This window comes from Pongo pygmaeus, chromosome 2, assembly GCF_028885625.2.
Source record: "Pongo pygmaeus isolate AG05252 chromosome 2, NHGRI_mPonPyg2-v2.0_pri, whole genome shotgun sequence".
Lineage (NCBI taxonomy): Eukaryota > Metazoa > Chordata > Mammalia > Primates > Hominidae > Pongo > Pongo pygmaeus.
Genome location: NC_085930.1, coordinates 47,177,615 through 47,190,573, shown reverse-complemented (window position 1 = coordinate 47,190,573; position 12,959 = coordinate 47,177,615). Strand labels below are relative to the sequence as shown.

Sequence of the window (12,959 nt, the reverse complement as noted above, 5' to 3'; positions counted from 1 at the left end):
CCTAGAGATCTAAGTATCTAGTCCTGGCCTGTAGACTCTGGTACTGCAGATGTGGGTTTCCTGCTGTTCAATGGACATTTCCACATGTTTCACCCACAGCATCTCAAACTCCTACTGCTATCCTTTGAGTAGTCTAGAAGCTCATAAAATTGACCCCAAACACACTTTGTGCTTTCCTATCCCTTGCTTTGACTCTTTCTGTTTCCCTTGCCTAAAACCTATATCTCCAATTTCTAATTGTTGGAATTTTCCCACATTCCAAAGTCCATCTCAAACACTGCCTGCTTCAGGTAACTTTGTCAGTGTCCACCACTGAATAGCAAATGATATTCCTCAAGTCACTGAAACCTACAGAATTTTGTTAGCAACCCTTTATGGTATTAACTTATTTGCATCGTGTTTTAGTTATGTGGTATTTCTTTTCTCCCATGTTCTAAATACTAGGATTATTTCGTCTAATCTTTGTAGCTACTTTCTAGAGCTTAGGTCCTAGCAGAGTCCCTTGCTCACAGCAGGTGCTTATTAAATATATATTGAATTAAATTGGATTTATGTATTGATGGTTGTGCATTGCACATGTGTTGTGATTTGGGAGACCCAAAACATCCACCTGCCCAAACTATCTCTTCCATTTTCCAGGCCATAGTATCTTGCTTTGGGACTTTCTCTTGTACAAATGTGAGGAATTTCCACAAATTTAGTCTTTTGTTCCCAAGCTAAGTACACTATTGGCTGGGTAACATATGAGTTCTGCTACTTGTTATCTCCTAAGAGGGAGCAAAGTCTTAAAAAAGAATAGGCCAAAGTTCAGATATGTTCTCATGGAGGCAACAGATAGGAAAAGGTCCATGAAAAAGACAGGATCACAGACAGGAACTTGGACTGCGCCACTTATTAGTTGTGTGCCTTGCTTGTCTCATCTGTAAAACTAGATGATAATAATAATGATGCCTACCTTAGATGTTATGAGAACAAAGTAAGGGGGTGTGAAGTGCTTACAATAATATTAGGCACATTGTGTTAGTGAGTTACATACATAACTATTATTAGTTACATATGTTATACATATATGGGATATATATAGTGTATATATACTTATATATTAAGTATACTCTTTCTCCCCTCACTGCATTCTTGAAATCTACATAGCTGCAACTAGATATTTGGATCACTTCCCTAGAGATCTAAGTATCTAGTCCTGGCCTGTAGACTCTGGTACTCCAGATGTGAGTTTCTTGTACATATATATATATGCTTAAATATATATATATATTTATATATATATGCTTAAAACATAATGCACACACACAAATGTACATATATGTATTTGTTAATTATTGTCACAAAGGAAATCCTGGATAGTCAGAGACCTTAAATGTCTGAAGATTGAGGATGTATAAGAGAAGAGATGAGACTTTATCACACAGACCTGAGGTAAAGCTCAGCTCCGCCACAGGGAATACCTGTCTTTTATATTTGTTTTAAAGAGTAAATGGCCTTGTCATGAGCATAATCATCCTAACATTGGACATTGGACCTCCTTCTTTTGGCGATACCTATCCCTTTCTTTTCTTTCTTTCTTTCTTTTTTTTTTTTTTATTTAAGACAGAATCTCACTCTGTCACTCAGGCTGGAGTGCAGTGGTGCGATCTTGGCTCACTGCAACCTCCGGCTTCTGGGTTCAAGTGATTCTCCTGCCTCAGACTCCTGAGTAGCTGGGATTACAGGCGTGTGCCAGCATGCCTGGCTAATTTTTGTATTTTTAGTAGAAACGGGGTTTCATCATGTCGGCCAGGCTGGTCTCGAATTCCTGACCTCAGGTGATCCACCCGCCTTGGCCTCCCAAAGTGCTGGGATTACAAGCATGAGCCACTGCACCTGGCCCCTATCCTTTTCCTGAACTACACATTTGTTTTCTTGACAAATTAGATTTCAGACTTTTGTTCTGGACCAAACTTAGAAGAAACAGGTGGTACTGTTTCAGAAAAATGGTGTCAGTACAAGCTAATTATTTCAAATTATTAATAATTTAATACAGTAGTGAAATGTTAAAATATGTACCAATTAATATGCACCAAGCCTAACAGAGAACAAACACTCACCAAACTGTAGCTAAATCCTTAATCTAGAACAAACTTACCAGTCAGACCAGGTTTTATAAAAAGTAAAATATCTCCTACCTATGGAAATAATTAATTATATTACAGATTTTACAACTGGCTTTTTTTTTTTTTAAGTACAAGAATTTAGGTTTTTACCTAAAGACAAAACAGTCCTTTCCACTTAGTTCTATTTGAAGGGAGTGTGTGGGGGTTGGGGGAGAAGGAAAAACGAAGGGGAAAAAACAGTCTTGAGAACATCTACAAACTCCTGAATATTCAGAGCTGAAAGAAAAAGAATCTTGTAATGTACCTTCTCGCATTTAGTCCTGTTATTGTAGTGCTGTGATGTGGCACTCAATGCTCTAGGGGACCTAGAGCAAGTGTTACAAATGCAACCAAAAGTCTCATGAAAATGAGCCTCTTAACAGTGTGTGAGCTGGTCTGCAATGGCCTCAGGAAATCCCCCCAGCTATTCACGTCCTTTTTATCCACTACGTTCTCTGACTCAAAGGGAAACCTCCCTTCACCTCCTTGACCAGAATTGAACAGACATTGATTTGGTTACCTAGAGCTTTATTTATTCATTTATTAGTCTTTATCATTTGTATTCCACTAGAACAAAAGAATATATCTTTTCTTTGCATTCATCTAAGTTTAAAGATGTGCAAATGTGTTTGTGGGAGAGTGCATATTTATGTTTATGTAATTTTATGGGTAGCTTGCTTTAATTTAAAATATTTTCTGTCAAAACCGTAGTACATAGAGCCTCCCCATCACCATCATTGTGCAGAATGACTGTACTTGACACATAAGCTGAATTCCTAAAATTGTTTCACGTAAAGTGTGCCTTTTAAAAGAGAATCATGATTTTCTATTCACTTCTATAATTAGGTTAAGTGTCACATAGGAAAAATAAGTGGCCCAATGCATATGTTTTTTGAAAAAAATTAAGAATCACAACTTTCACCTCAGTGATAATGATGCGTTTATCTATGGACACTTTATGTGCATAAATTGCCCCCCCAAGAAAAGCCGATAAAAAGTGAATATAATTAAACAGCAGATAGTTTGAAAGCAAACGCTACTTGTAAACCACTGTACTGAAGGCAGCGGGAAATTTGGAGATGTGTAAATCAGGAATTGTCCTCAGGGAGCTTATAGTCTAGTTAAGGATGCATAGCAGAAAAGGTAGAATTCTATACACAAAGATTCAAATAGCAGTTCAATATATTCAGAGAGATTCTTTGCACAATTATATTAATGACTTATGTTGAAATTATACCACATAGTTAATTTCCCTTCCATTTTAGAGGACCTACTGAGTACCACATACTATGACAACTATCTAAATAGCAACAATGCATTATGAGCTCTTCACATGAATTCAACTTAGGCGAAATTCAATTTTGTTTAAACAAAGTTTGGGCAATTCAAGCAATAATAATTTGTTTTGAGGTAGACTACATGTTCCTATTCTTTTAAATGTTGATGCACAGTAGCTTTGTTACGGATTTCCTTCAGGAATGCTTGTTGAACTAGTGGACATTTCTAAGCAGATTTTTTATATTAAGCAATCAAGAAATAGCCTTTGAAGATATTTTCATTCCCTCAATACCAGCTTTGGATGCTATGTATTCTTCAGTGTTATAGTAATGAATTTGTTCTTACTTACGGAATATGTTCAAAGTTGAGTTGGCCAGAATGGAAACATTGTAAATTCTGCAGCAGTGTCTATTTCATGGATAAACTAATCATGATCAAAATAGAGATCCTATAGGGACCTAAAGGAAATTAACATCCTTAGTTACCACCTTAGCTGTAACCTGACAAAGGGATTAATGTAAGTTCAGGGGGAAACCTTGGAGGCATATACAACTTAGATGTCTAAGAATATTCAAGCTACCATACCCAATATATCTGTATATATCTTTACTCTCCTGCTAAAGAGTAAATACTAACAACATCAGTAACACCAACCAAATGAGATTCTTAGTTTACAAAGCATTTTGGATACATCATCCATTTTGATCTTCAGAACAATTTGTAAGATTGGTAAGGCACATATTATTCATATTTTACAAATGAAAAATCTATGAAATGGAAAAGGACAGATGACTTGCTTAAGGACACAGAGCTCTTAAAAGGTGCAGCTGCATCTCCTGATGCACCAGTGTGACTGGCTCAGAGGAAACAGCAACCCAAACAGGATATTTGCTACACAACTGTCCTGCAAGGCACAGAGGGGTTGCCAAAAGGTGATGTGCAGACATTAGTCTTCAGAGGAAGGACGAGTCCTCAGGCCAAAAGGCATACGTCACTATTATTTCATGAAAGAAGGAAAAGACATGGTTAGCTCTCTTATGAGGTGGTTTTCTCCACATATATAGAGCTGTTAAGAGATACTGCAAATTTTCATTACTCAGAAATTGGATAAAATTCTGATGATTTTCCGTGAAAATCATAGTTGTATCTAATCTGGTTGCATCTGAGTTCCTTTCAACCTACTAAGAATTTGGACTTGAACCTTTAAAAAGATCTCAGTCCTGATCAGGACCATCCTTCCCACCTACCAGGATATATATATTTTCTATTGAAAAAATATGTGACCATAATCAATTGTTGAGCGAGCTCCCTGGAGCTTCTTACTTATTTGAGAATATGGTATGGAAATGAAAGAGATCATGGGCCACTTTACTAAAACTGAGTGTCAGTTTTAGTAAATTGATAAAGAAGTGTGGTTCTGAATCCCACAAGCCATAGACTTTCACTGGCATACAGAATTCAAAGCTGTCACTAAATTCTGCTACCTGATAAATAGAAAGGTAGACTTTCAAATCAAGAAATTTAGCACTTGTTTCTAGAGACTAATAATGCCAGCAGATCCTCCATTCAGCATCACATCCTTTAAACATCTACAGACTTCCAGCCTTTATTTTGGCCTGGAGAATTGGACATCTGGAGCTTCTTGAACTTTTTTTCAGTATTACTACCTGGGAGCCCTAGTTAATATGAAATATCAAGGCAATATCACCAACAATGTGGTCCTAGGATACTTGCAATCCAAATTGATGTTTCTTCTATAATAATAACCCTGAGGTTGTAAAGTGTTTTCATATGCATGATCTTGTTAACTCCTACATTAACTTTTCACATAAAGCAATTTATTATTATTATTAATTATTATTATTTCCATCTTACAGATGAGGAGACAAATAGACTAAGAACATAATCTAAAGTCACACAGCTGGCAAGTGACAGAGTCACCATGACACCTAGATCAGCAGGTGATCTCACTCTGAGTCCAACGTGTTTTTTCATTAGGCTTGATGAGCCTCACAGATTTGTCCTATGACAATTGTTCTCGGCTAGGCTTTAGAATTACCTAAAGGGCTTGTTAAAATATACACACTCAGGCATCCACCTCTGAGCATCTGATTCAGTAGGTCTAGAATAAGACACAAGAAGTTACGTGTCTGACAAGTTTCTAGGCAATGCTGATCCTGCTGGCCCAAGGACTACTCTTTTAGGAGCACTATCCTATAGAATGTATGCAGTAACTGAATGGCAATGACACACTAAGGCAAAAGAGTCTTATTAGAATAAAGTTTGAACAGGGGCTGGGCGCAGTGGCTCACACTTGTAATCCAGCACTTTAGGAGGCCCAAGTGGAAGGATCATTTGAGGCCAGGAGTTTGAGACCAGCCTGAGCAACATAGCAAAACCTCATCACTACAAAAATTTAAAAATTAGCCTGGCATGGTGGCACACACCTGTGGTCACACCGAGCTACTCGGGATGCTGAGGCTGGAGGATCCCTTGAGCCCAGGTAGTTGAGGTTGCAGTGAGCTGTGATCACAACACCAGTGCACTCCAGCCTCGGTGACAGAGCAAGACCCTGAATCAAAAAAAAAAGATGGGGAGAGGAGATTGTTTTGTTTTGTTTTGTTTTGTTTGCCTAAGCTGCCTCATGCTTCCTTTTTGTGACCTCTGTTAAGAAAGCCTAGAAAAAAATGTGGGGTGGGGGTCTAGCAAGAGAGCACTCACTTCTGAATGAGTTCAGGTCTCTGGCACTCAAGAAATGGACACTGAAACCCTTCTCTTTGCTTCTAACTAGAACTACTGTTGTAGATTAACTTGGAGATACAATTGCCAAACCACCAGTGAAGAGTTACTATAAGACAGGACGTGGGCAAATGTGATTAGATGGATCTGCAGCCAAATGATCAATTAACCAACAATCATTAGATTGATTGCTTTATGTCAACTTAGAAGGAAGCTCTTAGTGTCAGGAGAAAAGACCCTCCTTGACTTATCCTAGTCAATATTTTTCTGAAGACTGGTAAGGGTTCTTGTATCACAAGCTCAGTTTGAACCAGTAAGGTAATATATCTGCTAAAATAATTTTTTAAAGAGCTAAGAAATATTTCAACTGTGTTGAAAGATTATGTCCAGATCAAGGTAGCTGATGGTCCCTGTGTTAATTTTCTATGGCTGTTATAACAAATTACCACAAGCTTGGTGGTTTAAAACAATGCAAATGTATTCTCTTACAGTTCTGAAACCAGAAGTCTCAAATCAGTTTCACTGTACTAAAGTAAAGGTGTTGGGAGGGCTGGTTCCTTTTAGCGGCTATAAAGGAGAATCCATTTATTTGCCTTTTCTATCTTTTGGAGGACCCTGCACTCCTTGGTGCATGACCCCTTCTTCAAATAACTCCAACCTCTTGTTTCGGTCATCACATCTCCTGCTACTAACTCTGATCCTCCTGCCTCTCTCTTATAAGAACCTTTGTGATTACAGTTAGAGTCCACCTAGAAAATCCAGGATAATCTCCTCATTTTAATAGCCTTAATTTAATCATATTTGCAAGACCCCTTTGCCACGTAAGGTAACATTCAAAGGTTCTGGGGATTAGGACATGGATATCTTTTGGGGGGGCCATTCTTCAGTCTACTATAGTTCCTTTGTGGTATGTTTATCAGACTACATTAGGAATATTGTACCCCTTTATCAGCACCAGAATTTAAGAGTTCCTTCACTAAAATATGTCCAAAAAAGAGGGGATCTAGAGTCAAGAGTATAAAAGCCATCTTTCAAAGTATGAGTGAGAAGAGTGTGGAACCAGGGACAGACAGACTGGGTTCCAGCACTAGTTCACTTCTACCAAGTTTTTTTACCTTAAGCTTGTCAGATAAAATGTCTCTGCCACTCAGCTCTTCTCTGTAAACTGAGAGAACCAGAGAATTTCCTAAATACCTTCTGCTTGTATAAAATCTGTCAGGCTGTTCCTAAATGGCATTTAAAAACCAAGTGCTTACTATCTCTAATATTCAGGATAAATCTTGTCCACTTTTCTTTTGAATTCAAAATTCACTTAAATTTTGAATTTAGAACGTGTCTTCTAAGTACTTCTTGCTATAAAAATAGTGGCGATACTATGAAAATAACCAAAACAAGTGCTTTTCACTAGCTAATTCTTAAATACTATACCCTCCAATATTATTTTCTGAACATCAAATCACTAATCTTAGGATAAAGTATGCCCCTTTTACATGTTGAAAACTTGACACACAGAGAGAAAAATTTGTATTTACTCATGAAGAACGAAGAGAATTAAAATTTGTTGCTTCCAGCTTTTCTGGGAGATCATCTACCACCATGGCAGGTGTGATGCTGGACAATACATTAAATATACAAGGTAGAATGGAAAGACCTTGTCCTGGAAGAGCTCAGTCTTAAGGAATGAGTAACTAACCAGAGGGCAGTCACTGAGAGACTGCTATCATTATTACCGGGGTCAAACAGGTGGGAAAGGGCTGTTATATATTTATTGTGGCTTGTTCTCAGATAAGAGCGTGGGACTTGACCACTGATTCTCAAAAGGAAATGTGGACTAGTTTGATACAAATCTCTCTATAGCATGAGGGTTATCTTATGAACACCAACTTTAAATGATATTTTACAGAGCACTACAAAAAATAATTTGGAGGAAGTTTATAAGAAGGAAGGCTTTAAGAGCTGAACCAGAAAAAGGGTGCTTGAAAGTAAATCAAATTATGAGATACGTTGAATTATGGCATTTATTATCATGTGCAGAATATGCATGGAATTTTGAACTAAAAGCTGAAGAAGCAAAGATCTAGAAACCTTCATGCATAGTAAATAAATTAACCCTTTATTCTCTTATTTTCCGTACTCCCTATATTTGATGACTTATTCATACAAATGTACACTAAAAAGGCCTAATAAACTATGATCTACCATGGATGCATTTACCTATTTGTGTACATGTTTTAAGCGTATTTTTCTGGGAGTGTTTCTTTAGTATCATGTAGACACAGTATTTCAAAGGCCAAGAATTCTTTGGAAAAAGGAGAAGGAATTGTGTCTGTTTATAACTGTCAAACTTTCCTAAGCTTATTAAATTAGGATATGTTGTCCTTTTCTTCTATAATGTGAAGATTATTCTAGTGATATGTTTGGAGATTAAAAAAAACCTGCCAAATAAGTCAGAGCTAATAAATGGATTAATAACTCATTGAAAACCCATACGTTCAGTATGCTCTACCACTCAGGACTTAGTCTCATTTTCTACTCCAAAATACCGGAGTTTTCATTGGTATTTTTTTATACTGGAAACTACATAGTGTAAGAAAATCAGCTTATCATGAGTGGGTCATCAGCTCTGGAAATATCTGCCCATGAGAAAAAAATGTGATTGGAATTCTGTCACCAAGGAAATGTTTTAAAAATCTGTTTATTTCATTGCCAAACAACAAGCTTCAACTAGTTATCTTTATTTTACAATGACTTTAATTCTTTTGTCCATTCATTTATTACATAGCTGCTATACACTGATCATTTAGAAAAAAAAAACACCCTAAATGATTATGCAAACCTTAAATGTAACTATATGTTTGTGTGTATTCATATGCTTTTTTAAAGAGCACATTTGTGACAGGAAGTGAAGAATGGCATAGTCGGGGGAAAATTAAAGAGACACGATGTAATTATCCGAACTGGAATTAAGCCAATTAATAACCCTTGTGCTAACACTACCCTCAAAGTGCTGAAAATGCCGTCAGATATTTAAATGCCCTGGGTGGCCATGGTCAGCAATCTTCCCTTCATCCATTTTCAGCACCGTGCAGGGACATGGCTCACCCTGGTTTCTGACAAAGGACTACACCTGAAGTGAGCTACAGAAGAAGGACAGATTCTATAATTCGAAAACAAGATTCTCTCAAGTGGTTGTGCACAGATTATTACTGATCTCCAATGAAATAAAAATTCTAGTGTTTTTTTGATTTGCTCATTCATTCAACACACATTGACTGAATACCTACTGTGTGCCAGTTTAGTACCATGGCTGAGAATGCAGGCTTTAAAGTCAGATTGGCTGGATTTAATTCCCAGCTCCTCACTTACTAGGCGTGTGATCTTGAGCAAGTTATACAATCTTTCTATACCTCAGTTTTCTTTTCTATGAAATGCAGATATTGGTACTACCTCATTCATAGGATTCTTGTGATGCTAAAGTACGATTTTAAAATGTAAAGCGCTTAGCAGACTGCTTAGGGCAAACCAATTAGTAATATGTTGGCCATTATTATTATTATGAGCGAGGAAATATAGTAAAATCTGGAAACAAAGAAATAATACAACCCCAGATGACCTAACATCCTTGAAGTTTAGATTTTAGGAATTTAGTTCTAAACTTTATAATCTCTACTGCCAATCCTTTCTAGTAGAGATCCTTGCTTTGCTATATGCTTCCATGTCTTGAACCTACATGCTTTGAATATAACACACTCAGCACATCCATAATATACACTTTTGTTTACACACCTTCCTCCATAATAACTACTGTGTAATGACTAGCTGTGTACTTTATATATGTTTGCTCATGTCATCCTTCAGACAACCCTATGGGACCAATATCATCACCTTTTACAGAAAGGAAAACTGAGGCTTTCAGAGTAGCTGTGACTTTTGCAGTGTTATATATAAATATGTGTTTGCTCCAAAGCTCTTGTTCTTTTTTCTCAGTTCACCAACAGACATTTACTAAGCACTCCACTGCTTTCTTCTGGGCTCTTGCCTATCAGGTATTTTGGGGCTTGCCAAAGGATCTGCCATTATCAAAATCACTGATTCCTTCCCCCTTTCCAAATCAATCAACTGTAGGCCGTGTGTTTTAGGCATGGCATAGCAGCCATTGTTAAAGAGGTTGTTGTGCAAATAAACTAAATTACTCTGGCTATGACTTCTCTCAGATTACTTGTCTTTGAGTGGGCTCCCAGGTGCCTGACATTTCTTTCGGTTTTCTTCTTTCTCCCTAAGTAGCAACGTTGTTACTGAAGCATGACTGAGAGATAGTTTTCGCTTTCATACACACCCTGAGTCTTGTTTTAGGGCAAGAAACTTAATCTCTTCAGTAACATCTGATGGCACTGTTCTCTTCATAAGCACCTCTTTCACCATTTAAAAACTAGACCTTCAATTACCCATTGTCAAAAGGGAATCCTTACTGAACATGATCATATGTGTCCCCAAAAAGATACCATCACTTTCGTGGATGGAAAATATAGTTTCCCCTTTTTAGTAGCTCATTTTCAATTGAAATATATTGGAAAAGTTGTGCATACCTAATTCTCCAGGTGGAAAAATCTCATCAGTGCTTTAAAACTACATAGTATGCTGAAAGACTCAATCTCTTTCACCCACAATGTGCCTATATTTTAGAAATGAGGTGTATGAGAAAAACCACATCTCACATGGTGACATATAGCAGATGATGTTCATAGAGCGAATTGTAAATTCAGGGTGAGGTCTTTGTAGATCAATCCACTAGCCTTCATTAGCTTGAAAATGTGACACAAGTTATATCTTGCTGAGACGAGGCCTCTACAATATTATATTTTTCTGGTTTTCTCCAAGAATGAATTAAAGACTTAAATCCCTTATTCCTAGCATTCAAAATGGTCTCTCTCTCTCCGTCTCTCTCTCTCTCTCTCTGTATGTATATATATATACATAAACACATACATATATAAAGTGGAAATGTATTTATATATGTAACTATATTTCCATTTGGCTATTTAAACATTTTGAAAAATTGGAGGTTTGTGCACTGACTATATAGGTGGAGTAATCTTCTTATTTGGGAGGCAAGGGTGATTTTCATACCTGTTGGGCCAGGTCTTCAAAGAATACTCTAGGTTAGCTGGTGTGGTGGAAAGAGCACTGGCCTGGTGGGCTCCTGGAGTCCTAGTGTCTAGTGTCGACTCTGGGCCTCAGTTTCCTCTCTGCCAAATTTGGAGGGGGAGAGATTGATCTCTGGGGCTTTTTCTAGCTCTGTATTCTCTGGGTCTGCAAATCGCCTTCAGTGTCTGCCATAGTCTGCCTTGCCAGCTCTGTTTGTCACAAAGATTAATCCATTTTAACTGTACCTTGGAGTGCACCCGGGAGAGGAGGATGGATGGATTGTTTTGTACCTAATATTGCATCAGAACTTTTGCCTTTTTAGATGAGATCGTGCCGTGCCTAAAATCTGTCTGCCTATCTGCCCACTGACTTTGTCTGTGCTGATCTCTTGCCACGGTGCCTCTTCTTCCAGCATCCATCTCCCTCCAAGATCTAGATTCAACATCTGACTGTACCTGTCTTGTTCTCTGCAGCATCTGTCTGCTACACTCCTAGACCATCATTAATAAACTTTCACACATTACACGAAAACCCCTAATATGATGACACCTGCACATAAATATCTATGGTTCATAAAACTAGGGGAGAAAACTCCATTTTTTAAAGACCTCTATCTAGTGCCATTTGTATTTGCACTTTTTGTTTAGTTGTAAGTTTTAATAGTTCCCCCTTTGAGGATTTGTCAGTACGAGCAGTATTGCTTATCAGAACACACCAACAGTCTTTTTGTAATATTCGCTTTTCCCCTTTGGTTCAGCCGAGCCTGCTGACAGATCATTCAAATTCAATTGTTTTATGTCTAAGCCGAACAGCTAATTAAAGTAGGGATGATTAACCTGACTGGCAGTGCCGCTCTCCCTCTCGCGCTCTCTCTCCTTCTCCTTTTCTCTCTCTCTCCCTCCTGTTCCAATCAGTCTTTTTCTCACACACTCTCTCTCTCCGTCTCTCCTCTCTCTCTCTCTCTCTCTCTCTCTCTTCCCCCTCTCTCTTCCTCTCTCTCAGTCTCTCTCTCCCTCCCTCGGTTGGTGTCTCTCTCTCTCTCTCTCTCTCTCTCTCTCTCTGTCTCTTGCTCTACTGTTTTTTTTTTTCCTCTCTCTCCTAAACGTGGTCTGCTTGCTGATGGCAGAATGGCACTCGGAGATTTGTGCATTGTGTCTGGTTTCCTACGGGCAGGCTGACCCAGTGCCTCCAGGGACTTATCAATAGACCACTCAGAAGAGACACAGACAGGAGAGAGGAGGAGGGGTGGGGGGAGAGAGAGAGAATCAATATCAAGAATAGAAGGAGCTCCGAAGCCATTTTTTTTTTAAAGAAGTATCGGGACTTGGGAGAGGGTGACAAAGAAGGTTTTTCAAAGAGGCAGTGGAGGAGGTTCTAATAAATTTGGAAGGAAACAGTTCCCTGTCTTGGGAAAAGGAGAACTCCTGACTGATTAGCATTCACACCAGGTATGAGATGTTCGCTACCCCTTATCACTGTGTCGCAACCGAGATGGAAAAGCCTTTTTTTTTTTTAGGAGACCGAGGGAGCATGTATTTTGCTGTGTTTGTTGTTGGGGGGTAAGAGGGGCGGCGTGAGAAGCTGTGGGCATTTGTGTATGAGAGCAGAAAGAATGGAAGCAGTACAACGGGGGGTGGGAAAGAGTATGGA

General features: G+C 38.3%; 1 protein-coding gene across 11 annotated transcripts in view; it reads left to right on the top strand.

Moving 5' to 3' along the window:
• Nucleotides 1-12,959, top strand: part of ZBTB20 (zinc finger and BTB domain containing 20) — an 838,685-nt gene that overhangs the window by 684,697 nt on the left and 141,029 nt on the right. The window contains exon 1 of one of the 11 annotated variants that reach the window (XM_054482797.2): nucleotides 12,514-12,757. The exons of the other annotated variants lie outside the window; for them this stretch is intronic. The gene's annotated coding sequence lies outside the window, so the exon portion shown is untranslated. Of the gene's footprint in view, nucleotides 1-12,513; nucleotides 12,758-12,959 lie in introns of those variants that run through there. 11 annotated transcript variants of the gene reach the window in all.